We start from the raw sequence: 15,513 nt of genomic DNA, 5'->3' as shown, positions 1-15,513 counted from the left end.
GACCAGGAAGGCCACCAAAAACCTGGGAGCCCACAAATGCTGGCATTTCTGCAGCATTACCGATTCAGCTGAGGAGAAGTTTGGGTACTTGGCAATGCCAGGCCCCCTCTGCAGCAGCTCCTTGGCAATGAGCAGCTGAGCTGTCTGAGGAGCAAAGCGTTTCCTGTTCGATCTTCCATCAGCACCTGCAAAGGCTAATGTTACCTGGATTGGATTGGTTATTTCTGGAGCCAATGTGTAATACATGTGCTAACTGTGGCATGTGCCAATAAAGACCCAGTAAAAGTAATGTCAAGTATTAATCATTATTAAATCTGATTAAAACAAAACAAACCACAACAAAACCCCCATATGTTTTCTTCTGAATAAAAAAACCAATAACAAAGCCAGTGGAAAAATTATTGCTTTATTAGAAAAATCTGCTTTCTCATGGAAAGTATGGGAGAAATTAAAAATTGCATTTGATTTTCTACCAGTATTTCCAAATACATGCACAAAAAAAGTCATACTAACTCAAAAAATTTATTTTCTTTGAGCATTCTTGCACAACATCTGAGCATTTTCATTGGAAGATGATGCTTTACTCATCATAAAATAAAACTCAGCAAAAGCATATCTTTTAGAAATACAATTTTCAGTTAAAAAAAATGAAAAGGCAGCTATTATTTTCCAGATAGTGAGCTGTGTAGTCATGTCTAAAGCATTCAAAAGCCACTGATACTCGGACTGAGATTTTTTCCTAGGTTTTTCATTTTAAAAAAGATTTAGGGTCTTTGTAAAAATATTCCAAGTTCTTGACTGCATAGGGTGTACTCAATACATATGATTATCCTTGCAGAAAGAAGCTTAAGGGCTAGAAACTTCCCAAAAGGAAGGAGGACTTTCTAGATATTGGAGAGATGGCTTTTTCACAGTTTTAAATTCATGATGTATGAGTACATATAACTCTTCTGGAACTGGTATTGCAACACAGCCTAAAGAGCATCTGCATTCATTTGCACCTTTGTGTTAACCCTTCATTTGTGCCAGCAGGGAATATTAAATTGTGCTTGACTAATACAGGCTGCTTCCAGTGTCCCAGCTACAGTACTACATGCAAGAACACTTTCAGAAGAGTCTAAGGGAGAAGAGGGAGAAAACTAATAGAAAAATTATTATTAGATTTATAGGAGATAGTATGGGAGATCAAGATTTTTAAGTTAAATTCCTCCTCAGAAAAAGATGTTGTATGCCCACTTCCTTAATGTGCTATTACACTGCTTAGCAAATTTTTTTACACCTGAAAAATATTGGGTAGAGGGTGACTGTAGTCCAGCCTTTACATTACATCTCTCTTGTCTTCTTCTGGGCTTACTTTCTCTTTCCACTTCTCACAGCAGTTTCCAGCCTTAAGAGCCAGCATAATGTCTTATCATTCCTTCCATTGCATTCTCAGGAGAAAAGCAGGAAGACAACATATAGGAGAAATGGAGTAGAAGTTTCTGCAGAGTTCTTATTTCTCACAGGGTTTCTCAGGCTTGACACCAAGCAGCCAAGACTCTGCCAGTACTCCCTCATGTCTTTGTGTCTGGTGACCACCATTCAAAGGACTTCCCACCTGGAAAAGACAGATTCTGGCTATTGAAAAAGCCAGGGAGTAAGAATATTCCTTTCAAAATTAGCAAAGTTGTAGTTAGGTAGCTGGCAGATATAAGTCTGGGGTAGCTTATACTGAAATCAGAAGGGATTTCTAATCAAAATTTGAGCTGACAATTATTTTTAAATTCTTTTTAAAATTAACTTTTTCAAGGTGTATGATTATAGCAAACTCCATGGCAAACATATCCCAGAAAGTTTTGACACAAAAATCTCTAAATCTCAGAAAGGAGCAGGATTGAAACTTAAAATCCTTACCTAAAGCAGGTACAAATAACTCAGAAAAGGACACCAGCAACAATGAAGACCCCACATTCCATGAAGAGCAACTGGGAAATCCAGAAGTTCAGAGATAAATTAGGGATTTTCTAAACATTAACCACTATGGTTACTCTTTGTGCATGGACCTGTGCACTTTCTCATCGTTCCATGCACAAAATACATGGAGAATTGCAGCGACTGAATTAGGCTTAATAATTTCCTGTCTGCCTGCAGACTCAGGCTGACATCCTGACGCTGTCCTTCACTGGAGGACTATTTTAAAAGCTGCCTTTACAGGCATGCTGGATGTAATGCACGCTTATTTTTAAATGAAATCTTTGATTATGGAGAACAAATCCATGGCTAGGGAAGCAAGCTACAGACCCCAAGTCTGTGGGGGACCATGCTTATCGCAGCAAAATCGCCTTCTCGGTGTTCAGCATTGCTGCCGTGTCATGTTACAGTAATAACTGCAGATGAAGAGCTTTTAATTCATTGATAAAAGCAGAAGGCTGGAGTAGCTGGCTAGCTGCAATGAAGCTTATTATTCTGCAGCTAATTTGCCGATTATGTTAGAGTTTTATTTCTGAGCACTTGTACCAGAAGACAGCATTATCAACATAACATCTAACCATAGAAGGTCCTGGGAAGAATGTTAATGAGCTGTCACCTATCTCAGCAAAGGTCCCCATTATTAATAGTGACTATCCTAAGTATAGATCAGAAACTCTCCCTGAAGAGTGTGCAACCTGTGTGAAATATGATTGCTAATTTGGAACATAACCAGAAAGTAATGGCAAAGTCATGTCTCATTTAAAAGATTGTGGTTTCTTTAATGATGGTAAGTGGATAAGGGCTCAGATGAAGTACCCTGGTGTGGCAGCAGGATTCCCACATACCCCAGCAGCCCCAGCTGGAAACTTAGCCTAGGAAAAAAGCTGCTCATAAAGGAGAACTCTGTTGTTCCCTATTTCTACGTTCCCTTTTTCTTACTCTCTGGAGGCCAGGAGCCCTTGAAGATTACTGAAACACAGGAACTCATCCTTTCTCTTACTTCTACCACTGAGATCTTCCGAAAGCCTGAAAGAGGATAATAACAGGTCTATTTTTGTGCCAGGGAATAAAGGCAATGTCATGATAGATGCACAGGTAAAGGATATGGCATCTGGAGACCCACTCAAGATTCAAGCAGACCTTTAATCAATCACCACATATAATCACGGAATCTTCCCAGGAATACTGAGACAGGTTTTTGTTATCCTAAAATTCCTTCAAAATCTCACTGGGAAAAGGAATTCTTTCATACAGCCTTGCTTTGCTATGGCTGGTCTCCCACCATTCCCAGACACACAAGTCCAACTCCTGTGTGCTTAGCAGAACATAATATCATATTAAAACAGCATCTCTGTGGACCACCCCAGGAAAAAACATCACCACTGAGCTTCCTTGTGCCTTAGGAGTGAGGAAAAGCAAGAAGTGCTTTGGTTGTTTGGAAATTTTGTAAATATATCTACTTGTTGCTAAGCTGATGAGAAAGTCATATACTGAGTTAGACTTTGGCAGGTCCAAGCAAGACCAAAGCACAGCAAATATTGCTGTAGAATGTACTTTGAGTAGGTATCTAACAACCTTGTAGTTCAGAGAGGTTATTTATCCTAATCCACAGAAGCCCATAATTGCTTTACAAGCTCACTGAATGTTCAAGGGAATCACAGAGTTTCTCGCCTGCATTGTGTCCAGCCAGAAAAATTGATCTTCTACTTCTAAGGAAAACAAAAAGAAAAAAGAAAAAAGAAAGTGCAAAACCCCCCTCATTTTCTTTAAAACACAATAGTCAGCAGCAGGTCTCTTTCTCTTCCCTGTTCATTTAAATATTGCTGTCAAAAAACTTGCTGTCATTTCCTAGTGGCAGTGTGCTCTGGTTGTTAAAATTAGTTTAAAATTGTACTTCATGACTGATTTGTAAAAGCATCAACTGCTGGAAATATTAACATCAAACTGATATAGCTGACATCAGATGATCATTGTCTGTCCCCACAGACAATGTGGCAAGCCAAGGGGTGAGCAAGGTTGATCCTGTGGACTTGCCAGCCCACTGGTCGTTCCAGAGGAGCTGTGCACAAAGGTGACATGGCCATAGGGACTGGATGACAGGGACATCCCCACCTGATCTTGCAGCTGGCCTTTGCCATGCTAGGGGCCACCTGGAGCCAGGAGGAAGACTAAAGAGACCTGCTTTAGTTGTGAGATTTACTTAAATCTGACCCTTGCTTTTTTCCGGAAAGGGACATTTGGGGGTCAATTCCTCTCTAAACTGTGCTGCCTGTGCTTCAGCACATGCTGATTAGCCATCAAGCACCAGGCTGCCAAGCAGAGCAGGCACACTGCATGCCAAGCAGCTTTCCAGGGCAACACCTGAGCTGCATGACCCCAGTCCCATGCCTGGGTGCAGAGTTCCTGCATCGCAGAGCAGGACAGTGTCCACACATCCACAGAGAGGAGAGACTTACCACTGTGAATGGTGGGGGTCTGACACACAGGATTCACAGCCTTTTCAGAAGGGAAAGCAATTATTTGTAAAACAGCTGAGGAGATGGACAGCGATGGCAAATTCCCCTTCCCGAGGAAATGTCAATGAACCAGCACAACTTCCTGTGCATATAAGGTATTTTGTCTTTTAGAGACCAATCCACATTGCTACAGGCAATCTAAACTCCTTGGGGAAACAGAAGGTTCCCTACTTAGACTTATTAGGATGGGAAGTGGCTGATGAGCTGGATGAGCAGGCAAAAATAAACTACCTGATATTCTTCCAAGTGCTATACAGACACCATCCCTATTTCTCTTCAGTCTTCTTGACTTTGCAAAGCCAAAGGGACTTAGATGCTTAACATTCAGGACTTAGAAACCCAAACCATCAAAATGTAAACAGGCAGCTTTGAAAACCTGTCTTAGATGATAGTAGCACTGATCTTCCATTAGACTTTCAAAAACAGATGTGCTGAGGTCTGGCAAGGGTAAGGGTAATTGCCAAGACATTTTGAGGATGTTTACATTCACTACGGCCTGGCATGTGGACAGCATTGTAGAATATAGGACTCACCCCCAAAACCTGGTAAGATTCAGGTAGATCACAAAACCCTTCCTAATAAGATCTAATTCAGTAAGGAAAAGATCTCTACAACTTACACCACAGAAATCTACACAGAGCATCAGACGTCAAACTCAGCTAACAGAAGAGTCATCATTGTGTCATGTGCCATTCAGCCACAATAAAAATTTAAGGAAATATAAGACCAGCTCACATTACTGTGCAGTTACTATTTTATGTGGGGGTTTTTTTCATTAAAACATATTCTCAAAAAAACACTCTGGTATTGATGGCTTTGCGTAGAGCTTTTTTTTTCCCTAGAACAGTTACAAATGTTTTGTAGCAAATGGGTATGTATGAATAGTTCAAATAGTTGTAACTCAAATTCTTGTAACTGTGCATTACCTTGAACTCATGTCACACAAATTCAGTGCAACCAGTGTATTGATTTCCTTTTCAATCTTTTCAATGATTCCTTTTTTCCTTGAAGGAAAGAAATTTACTGTAGCTTACTGTGCATCTTTGTATTGGTGGGAGGCTGAGAAAAACTCTATTTAATTGTCATTCCATCTCTAAAGTCCCTTCTTCTGTGGTCCTTGAGTATGAAGGCTCAAGGACCACATTTTCCAACAGACTGTGTAATGTTAGGCATTTGAATCCATATCTATACACGTAAATAAAGTTAGGCCTGCTTTTCAGAGGACTCTCAGATCCCATCAGTGGGAGTTTTTATGGACAGAAGACTGAATAAGCATTGCAGGATTTAATTAGTACTATTACCCAAAGGAGTGCTTTAAAGATGGCTATATCAGAGGACGCTGATACAGTTCAGCAGATAACTGTTCTTTTTTTTTTCCTGTGTATAAGCTTTCCGTGATGTTTAAGAGAGGAGAATATTTTTCCTTAAAAATTAAGTTCAGCTGTGTACTGCTTGAAGTAGTACTTATTCGATTAACATGTCATGCATTAAGGATGTCAATAGTCAGAGAAAGGGAAGCATAGAAAACTAGTCAGAGTAAGAAAACTGTCTCTTCAGAGCTATGCTTAACTGCTGACTTAGTAGAAGAACAGTCAAGGACATTTAAAAACACCTTTAGGAGTAATGCATAGCACAAACCCACACAGCTTATGAAAAGGAGTAGCACTCATCACACATATCCTTGAAGAAGGAGGAAGTCCGAAGTCAAAAACCACCATAAAATTTATGATCGTCTTCAGCTGGTGCCTCAGCTGGTGTAAATCAGTGTAGCTCTGCTTGTTTGGAGGGAATGACACTGATTTACACTGGCTGTATTGGACTGCTTCATACATACCTAAAGAAAGAAAAAAAATTTGAAAAACAAGGAGAGGGGGAAGGTTTTTAAATCTACAGCAGAAAATGAGCCAGGAAATCTGTACCAATGTTTGCTATATGCACACAGGTATTTTACTGCTTAACAGCCCCATAATAAAAGTTTCAATTTAGAAGATATCACAATGACAATTTAAAATATTTGCGTAACAGAATTAAATTGCATGAATGTATATTGCTGTGACAGTTTGGCATATCTGTCTTTGTGGAACCAGTGAGTTCAGATGGACATTATGAGCTCAGCTTACACTCTTGATTTTGCTACATTCTCAGTTTTTACTGTATTAAATGTTTACTTGTAGTGAGCCTATGAAGCCTGAGCCTGGATATCTGTATGTGAATAGGTCGGGTATTATATTGCTCATGTACTGAATAAAATAAATATACTGAACAGATCAGCACTAATAAATACTAGGATGACTTCAGCCCAGCTTTATGCAGAATAAGGTTGCTGCAGTGGGTTTTCTTGTCTCAAGAAAAAAAGACAAAGATAAGACATGTAGAATAGATTCTTTTAAAAGAATCTGTGTAAGGGTAAAGAACAAAAAAAGGAATGACTATGTGTAATTTCATGCTCAAGAAAAGAAAGCTGAGTTAAAAAAAATTAAGAAGATGTTACAAAAAGGAATCTTCTAGTGTCCCAAAAGGACATCACTCAAAATCCAAAGGCCTGTCAGGAGAAATGCAAGAAGAACTGCTGAATTAATTTTGCAATGAATTCAGTCATTTTTGTCCTGACCATAATAAAGAGAACTATACTTGGGAAACATTCTGCAAAGTGTACAGCTTATTTATTTCGGCAAGTGTTTCTTCATGAAAGGCTACACTGGGAAAAAAGAGTGCAGCAAAAGCCTTTGGAGGGGGCACTTGAGGTCTTTCTGATGATTCCATTGGAGTGGGCTCGTGCAGGGGGCAGTGGCAGAGCAGGGCAATGAGGCTCTCTGCTGGGGTGAGGCAGCAACAGAGGATGGGGAAGGTAGGAGGCTACCCACAGAGGAGCTGCTTGTCCTCCAGTCCAGGCATCTGTCCAGCAACAAAATCTCTGCAGTGACCTTCAAAGACCAGGTACCCCAGAGCTGCTTCTCTATGAGACCTCCAGCCACACTCAGAGTAGGCTTGAGGTGGTCTAAAGGCAGTTCCTCTCTAGCTCTGCTAAATCTCACACCTTCCAGATAGCTGAGCCAGGATAATTTCTCAGTTCCTACACATTTAGTCATATTTATTTCACCCACCTCTCACATTACAGCCCTGCTTTTCACCAGGTCTGAATTTGTCTGGATGTACAAACCCTTTCCCATACCCTGAGTTCATAATAGAAAAGTAAAGCAAGAAAAATAGTCAACAGAAGAATACACAGAGGTTTATGCTGAAAATTTCAATCAGTTCTACTTACATCTTCAACTTTTTCTAAGGTTTTCAGAGTTGGACTTGACTGAAGTCCCATGTGCCTCCCATGTGATAAAGTACGGAAGGTAAGGAGAGCCTGGTTAAGAATTAGGTAAACAATTTGAGTAGAAAGTGGTGGAATGGGAGCTAAGATGAAAAAGATCTTCCTGACTCTGGCATAAACATCCCTTTGGCATGGTGGGGAAAGCTGCAAAAGTGAGTTTGCAGCCATAAGTAGTGACTGCAGTGGGTGCTCACATGTGTTAGAGACAGATGAATGATTTAGTAGATAAATGGCAAAACAGGTGACATGACTTCTGATTCTGACTTATGGAAATTGATACCTCTGCTGAAGTACAACCTGTTCTCCAAATCCTGACATTAAGACGAATAGCAGCCAAAAGGCAACCCCAGCATTTGATACTTGCGGGAGCTCAAATATTGATTGCACTACTTATTAATGAGTTTCATTCATAATAAATACATAGTATGTTTGCACAGAGGAGGTGTTTTCTAGGGGAGGCATTACATGCTGTATTAAACAATGAATAATTTCTTAATCTTAAATGTGAGTAAACAGCAGGATCGTAAGTGTCATGGTTATTGGTAATTTCAGAAAGGTGCAAGTGTAGCAAGTGCTCAAGCACACCTGACGAGTCATCTCTCACACCAAATGAAGATTTCTTTGATATCAATCACTATGTGAGGTGCTATGTGCTAGAAACCACTTTCCTAAGTTATAACAGCTAAAGGGTTGCCTTTTTAAGTACTAAATTCCATGTTGCTTCATTAATGTATTTATTATGGCAATTTTCTGTGTTGCTCTTTTAGAGCTTCTCCTACCTTAATTATAATTATTTCTACAATATCTGGTTTTGGCCAAACCCCCATTTTTTTATTCTCCATGTAGATCTATTTCAAAGAAAGTGTTTCCTTTATAGGACAGATGATACATTTGAAATCCAGAGAAAATAATGTATCATAAAACCTACACAGAATGGATGTTTTGGAATTGGATGCTTAACATTGCCTTTCATAATGACTCTATTCCCTAAGTTGCTGGTCAAGTTGCCATTTACTGTAATGAAACAGAAGATGAGGTCTTGTATTTAGGAACTGAAATTCCAGAGCCCCGAGCATTCACTCCTCTTTTTTCCGTGTATTTTTCACTTCAGTTCCTAGGTGTTAAATTTCTGGGATCAGCTCTTAATATAAGAGGCAAAATAGGTGAGTATGGATAAGCAGAACCTCCAGACAACAGTAAAAATAATCACTGGTTTACACTAAATATGCAGTTTTTCTTGCATAAATATTCTCTCAGAATACAGATCATTACAACTGGGCTACTTGAGAAGTTTAATGTAAAACTACTGTGGAATGTTTTCTTTCCTTCACAGCGAATACTCACAAGCCTCTGTTTGCATAGGTCTCTAGGAGTTCATTCCAAGATTCCCTAAAGGAAAACTCAGTAAACATGGACATACCTAGGCTGTCCTGCCAGCTCAGTGCTCCAGCTCAGATTCTCCATCGGTCCAGGCTGCTTAAATCTGTGGCCGAGATAATCCATGCTTGTACCTGGGAAAACCCCACCCCTGGACAGGACAGAATATTGGCCTTAGCTGCCACGTGAACCATGGTCATGCAGTGGGACAGGTACAGCTCTTTTAGACCACACAGAGAAGCAACTCCTGCATGCAGAAAGGCACAGATAAGAGTACAGAGCTCAGCAGAGCTGATCCAATCCATGCTACTGCAGGAGGAAGACTAATATAGGAACATTTGTGTATAAGGGAACAAAGAGATAAAACTCTTCCAAGGTTTCATATGGTTCACAGAGCAAACAGCAGACTGGTAAAGTATTTGCAGAATGCCTGTAATAAAGTTTCAGCATTTTACCATCACCATAGGCACCAAATTTCCCATCTAATACTAGCAAGCAAGATTGTTCTCAAGAGGAACAGACAGCAATTCTCACACTTGTGCCTGGAGCACTGTCTAGGTCTCACACACACAAACATAGGACTGCATCTGCAAAGTGCCATCTTCAAAGTTACATCATTGGCTCCAATGCAGTTCCAATGAGACCCCAGACTCTTTCATTAGCTTCTTGACAGTCGTGGCAGTCTCTTGGATAGGAGAAGCATCACTTATTTTGAGAAACAACATATGGTACTCAGAATCCAGTGGTTGCCAGCTTGTGATGTAATTAGCCATGATCTCTGAACATCTGCACTCATCAGTTAGCCTTTAAGTTGGTGATCTATTGTTGTACATCGGAACTGAGATTACTCTTTCTTTGGGCATGCTTCCTTCAAGAATGCTTAATACCTCTAGTTAAAGTTCTTAGCTTCAAAACCCTGTGGTACTCTGTAGGCAGAAATCCTATTACAGATTATCACCTCGTCACACTTGAAAAGTTCTCCTGAGACTAGAAAAAGGGGACTGCTTAAAAGGCACTGTAGGACAGTGAAGGACCACAATACATGACTGTCAAAACAGAAATGCTTTCCTCAGAATAACAATGTTTACTAAATCATATTTGTAGCCTGATACTGTCAGACTTACTGTCATGCATATGCATGAGGTAAGTCCGGTAGATTTGTATGGGAAAACTGGAATTTAAAGATACTAGTCAGAAGAGCCAAGAAGATGAAAATATTTCAAAATTTTGCTAGAGCTTTCAATTAGAATTTTCATTAGACTTTGAAGTCAATGAGTGACAGCCTTACAAAGCACACAAGTAAGAAGCATTTATGCAAAGTTTGTTTTTTCTTTTTGAATTGAAAAAGCAAATTAACCTGGTATTTGTGACAAGTTATAACCTTGGATTACCAGATGGATTGAAAGAGACAGTAAGGCAAGAGAGAGAAACTATTAGTTAAACAAGTAATCTCATTGAAGCCATATGGGCTGTTTAGGCAATTAGGATTACTCATAGAAGAAGGGACTTAAGGAGTCTTTCAGAAAGTCCATTATCTTTGATAGCAAGGTTACACTGGGCAATGTGAACTATCTGGAAGAGAAATTATGATGGAAGAAAATTGAAAAGAAAGAAAAAATTTGAAAAGGGTGAAACCCTGGGAATAACAATTACATTTAAAATAGCAAAATCAAACAATAAATGAATTGATACATAGTTTCCTTAGATGTCTAGAAAATGCTGTTAATTAGTCCTGCGGCAGCAGAAGGAGAAAGGAAACAGTTACTGTCATGAATGCTGGGCATTCAGCAATAAATCACTCTTTTTTTCTAGCTCTGTATTAGTACTACTCATGTACATAACTGTAGGACTTCTAACACAGGTCAAGGACATTGATAATATTTGAGATTGTCAAGCTCAGTGCAAATAATAGTGCAGCTTCTCAGTAAATAGAAGAAGGTTACCATGTGGCCTATATTGAATTTTCTTAATGCAAGTTGAAGAGTTCCTGTCACGCTACATTCCCTGACAGAGTTTCTCTGCAGTTCCTGCAAGGTAACTAATATAAACTGAATTTTGCATTGAAGATTTATTCCCAGGCTAAACTCACTACTTAAGGATTCCCCAAAAGTTACGCACTGGACAGTGTACCTGGAAGATAAACAGATACATTCAAAACAGCCTAAACACAGACTGGTGCAGACTGAGCTGGCTGAACTTTCAACACAGTCAATCCTGCTGGTTTGCCCAGCAGTGATTAAGTCTTTCTAGGGAATTCCAAGCAAGATTATCTTCCATCACTATATTACACCGCCCCTAACAGGTTTAGTTAGTAAAGTCTCATCCTGACTCACAGTGGAAGCTCATTATGAAACATGAATCCTGCATGCTGTCTAGTATCAAGATTAAATCCTTCCATATGTGAGGGATGAAAAAGTCTTCCTTTCTGAGAAGTTTTTTCTGGAGTAAGCAAGTTCCTTCAGGTGAAAAAATAGTTGAGCCATGTAAGGAGGCCCTGCAAAGTGTCATTCAACTGAAATCAGGTTAAGATAACCTCAAATGACAAGCAAGAAGAGAATGTTTATTTTCCCTCTTTTGCAGTGGCTTTGCCATACTTGGCCTTGACACAGAGAATTGAGCTCCAATGAGCATTGCAAGAAGAGGATTGTTTTACCAGCTTGAAATAGAACAGAATCTGGAGAAGTCATTCTTATTTATATTATTGCAAATATCTTTTGTTTTTTGGCCTGAAAAAAAATAAAATAGACCAAAGGACATTTAAAGCCTACACTTTTTTTCTGTAGCGTTTTCATCAGCTGACACAAAGCTGGCCAATTTATTGCTCTGACTGACAGCAGATGATCAAGTGTTCCCACAGCCACTATCACAGTGTGAAACATTGGGTTCAAAATGGTGATGGGTTCATTTGCTGTAATTCTAAATGGGACAGAGCCCAAAACCAGGATCCCAGCTCCCTTGAACTCGAGCTGTTCAAAATTCAGATCCATATCAAAATCTTGCTGCTCAGGCCCATCACTACTTAATTTACCAAGGCTGTTACTGGCACAGTACTTCATTCTGGCTGTCTTCACTATCCCTCACGTGGCAGCCACAATAAATTATGCAGCTGGGAATGCAATAGCATGTGAAGCAATTGACCTGTGCAAGGATAGGGATCTCTCTCACATGGCTTTGCTGCAGCCCCATGCTGGGCAGAGCAGCACTGTCCTCTGCAAGGGAGCCAGGGGTGGATCCCCTGCTCTCTTGCATGTGAGTAAATCTGGCCCATTCAGCCAATGTTGCCTCCTTCCTGTTAGGTAGCAGTAGCACTGGATAACACTGACAAGAAAAGATAGGCAGGACTTAAGCAGGACTGCTTCCATCTTTTTTAAGAACCCCATTAGTGAGCAATGCTATAACCCGTAGGAGAACTTCTCAAGTAGGGACCTAGGTGCCTTTAATGAAGCCTTCACTTTGGTCTGCCCGTATACTTGATGGAGAGCTGGATGCAGATTCAATAGCTAAAGGGATCAGTATTCCTACCTCTAAAGCCAGCAGTGTGGTGAAATGTGACCGTGACTACCTGAACCTAAAGCCCAGAGGATGGCTCATTTGGCTTAGACTCAGGAGATCCAAGACAAATACCACTAAAATAGGCTAGAAATGGAAGCCAAAGGAGCCAGCAAAGTGCACCTTGTGGCTCTTAGTAAAGAATATGCAGCAGTAAAGGCCTGTTCCTAAGTACTGAGCAGCTCCAAATTGTTTCTTTATCCTGGCTTTTATGAGAGAGGACCCACTGCAATGATCCAGATGCCGCTCTGTGCTCTGCACTGCAGTCTAAGGTCTTCAGGAGATGAAGCCAGTGCAAGATTTCCCTACCCTGGAACTAATCTAACTTTCCTTCCAAGGAGACTTCGCAACTTTAGCAGCAGCAATCACGCACAGTTCCTAGTAGTGTTTCCAGCTGACAAAGCTCTCTACAGGTGCAAGGTGCAGACTCCTCTTTCCTCCTCACCATGGCCCTGCAATTAAGTGCTCTCAAGCCACGGTTCCTACATCCTCAAGCACAAAAACCTCCCAAAGGAGCAGAGAGGGACAAACTACAAGTCCCTGGCTTAGCTCCAGAGCCTAGTAGAGCTGCTGGCTCAGAGATCACAGAATGACCTTCCCTCTGCAAAGGGAGAACGGGGGCAGCTGTGCTCCCTATGAGACTGGGAACTTCCCCTCCTTCAGAAAAAGGAGCTTCACAGCCTGTCCTTACGTCCATGCAGAGATCCCCAGGGGACAGACACCAAGCAGCATGGCCTATGGTAATGCTTGTAGCTAGTTTGTACCTTGCTTTCTGTCAGAAGCATCAAGTATTCAGAGTGAGTACCAAGCTACATATGGTACAAGGTATACATTATTCCACTGGCAGCAGTTATATGACACTGTAAGTAAAATAAAGTAACAGGTACATATATTTTTCTCGTTAATCACAAACCTAATTTTCTATTAAAATGTATGAGATGACAAAATCTCAACAAACTCTTTAAAGCTATTACTAGAGGATAAAGTATTCCACTGAAGTATTAATATTAACATCATTGAAAGAGTTTTATCAAGTGTGCCTTTATCTCCAGATTGCAAACAATAGCAGCCTGAAGGAGAGATATGCCCTTGAGTATTGTGGTATGAAAACCAACAGCAGTTTTAGAGCCACATAAAGTCTTCTTGTGGCTTCAAAATTAGGGAAAAAAATTATTGGAGCCACAATTATAAGAAGTAATAGAGTAAATGAATCTATTTTTCATCACCTTGGGCTCTGAAAAGAAAACATTTGAGAATTATATTGATAAGAGAAAGAGCTGAGATATTCAAATGCATTTAATGTTGTTTTAATTGATTAAACTAAATCAGGAGCATTTGAAAATGCATAAAGGAGCTGTTTCTGCATAAATATTCAAAATATATCTGGTTCAGAAGATAGGTGATGCTTTGTACAAGCAAGTGATACAAGATATCTATCTTCCATAAATCAAATAATGTCTTAGAGTCCAGAAGATTAAGAGCCTTACATATTTAGGGTGCATTTTCCCCCCAGTCATTTGTTCATATCTCAGAACTCTTTCTCCCTCCTGGTGGGGAGGGAGTTCCAGAACTTTAGAAAAGGGATTTTAGAGACAGGAAGACAAGGAAAGATTTTGGTTCTACTGTGACAACCCATGCTAGGTTTGTCCAGAAGCCTGGTGGTGTCAGTGAGTTACAGACCAAAGCATGTGAAAGCCTGGACAAACCCCCAGTTGCTATTTGGAAAACTGTATCTACTCCCTAGCATCTGATTTCCAAGATCAACACCATTTCACCTCTGAAGATAAGGGCTCAGTTTTTGAAAGCACTAAACCATCGACCCATGGATATCAAGAGCACCCCATCTGGTGTCCCCAGCTCTCAGATCACACGGCACAAGTTCAGTAGAGCCAGCAATGTCCACTGTTCCTGCCCAGGTCCTGGCAGTCCTCTGCTAATGGCCCAGAAGCAATTCTTCTCCCTTTTGCTAAGATCAGGGTTTTTTTTATAAATCCCAGCACTGAATTACTTCAACAGATTTATCAAATTGGTCTTGTGGGCCTGAAGGGATGGTCTAGGAGGGAGGACAGAGGTAACCAAAAGCCAGTCCACTGGAGGGCCTGCACCAATATCAAAATTCCCAATCTTGACAAGGTCCCTTTAAAATGTTTCTTTGTTTCATGATCATAAACTCAAAATAGTCCCCTTTGCCACATCACTATAACACTGCTCTGAGATGAGAAAAATAGAAGAATATTGTACTGTAGATGTCTGTCTCCCAGCTGCATTGAGTGATGAGGCTCTCTCTTCCCTGTATGTTCATAAGAGGTAATTTCTTCTAGAGTCTCTCCATAAAAAACTCCTTACAGGGAGCCCACCATTAATCTTGAGCACAGTAAGTATTAGCCAACATGGTAAAAAGAACATTAAAAAAAAATCTTGTCCCTAAGCTGTGGAAGCCTAAATAATGACAGTAATAGCATAATCTCACTCTCACACAGAAAGTTGTTAACTGACAAAAATAGAGTTCATGCAAAGCAGAGTACACAAGCAGAGCAGAAAAACACAACTTTCTTCACTAATTCCCAAATAAATAATACCAAATACGTTGCTTTTAAGTGCTTCATTTATTTTAAAGAAATACTTCTAAAAGAAGTGTTCCAATGACAGGCCATGAAGAGCACTTTATAAAAGATTAATTATATCCTGAAAGTTACAAGTGTCACAGAATAAGAGGACTGCTGTATAAAACACCAATATACCATCCTACTCAGCCACCCATTTGAGCTAGGCCTGATCCTGAATTTCCAGCTGAGAACT

At 40.1% G+C, this 15,513-nt stretch overlaps 1 long non-coding RNA gene across 1 annotated transcript; it reads right to left on the bottom strand.

Moving 5' to 3' along the window:
* Positions 1-408: 408 nt before the first annotated feature.
* Positions 409-7,914, bottom strand: LOC131576117 (uncharacterized). The gene is made up of 3 exons (XR_009276924.1): positions 7,732-7,914; positions 6,109-6,300; positions 409-1,597 (listed from the first exon to the last, which is right to left on the bottom strand). It is a non-coding gene; the product is annotated as an uncharacterized LOC131576117 (long non-coding RNA).
* Between the last annotated feature and the right edge of the window lie 7,599 nt (positions 7,915-15,513).

This window comes from Poecile atricapillus, chromosome 2 (assembly GCF_030490865.1).
Source record: "Poecile atricapillus isolate bPoeAtr1 chromosome 2, bPoeAtr1.hap1, whole genome shotgun sequence".
In the NCBI taxonomy this organism is placed as follows: domain Eukaryota; kingdom Metazoa; phylum Chordata; class Aves; order Passeriformes; family Paridae; genus Poecile; species Poecile atricapillus.
Note: the sequence above shows the minus strand (reverse complement) of the source record. Positions and strands in the feature narration are given on the sequence as shown.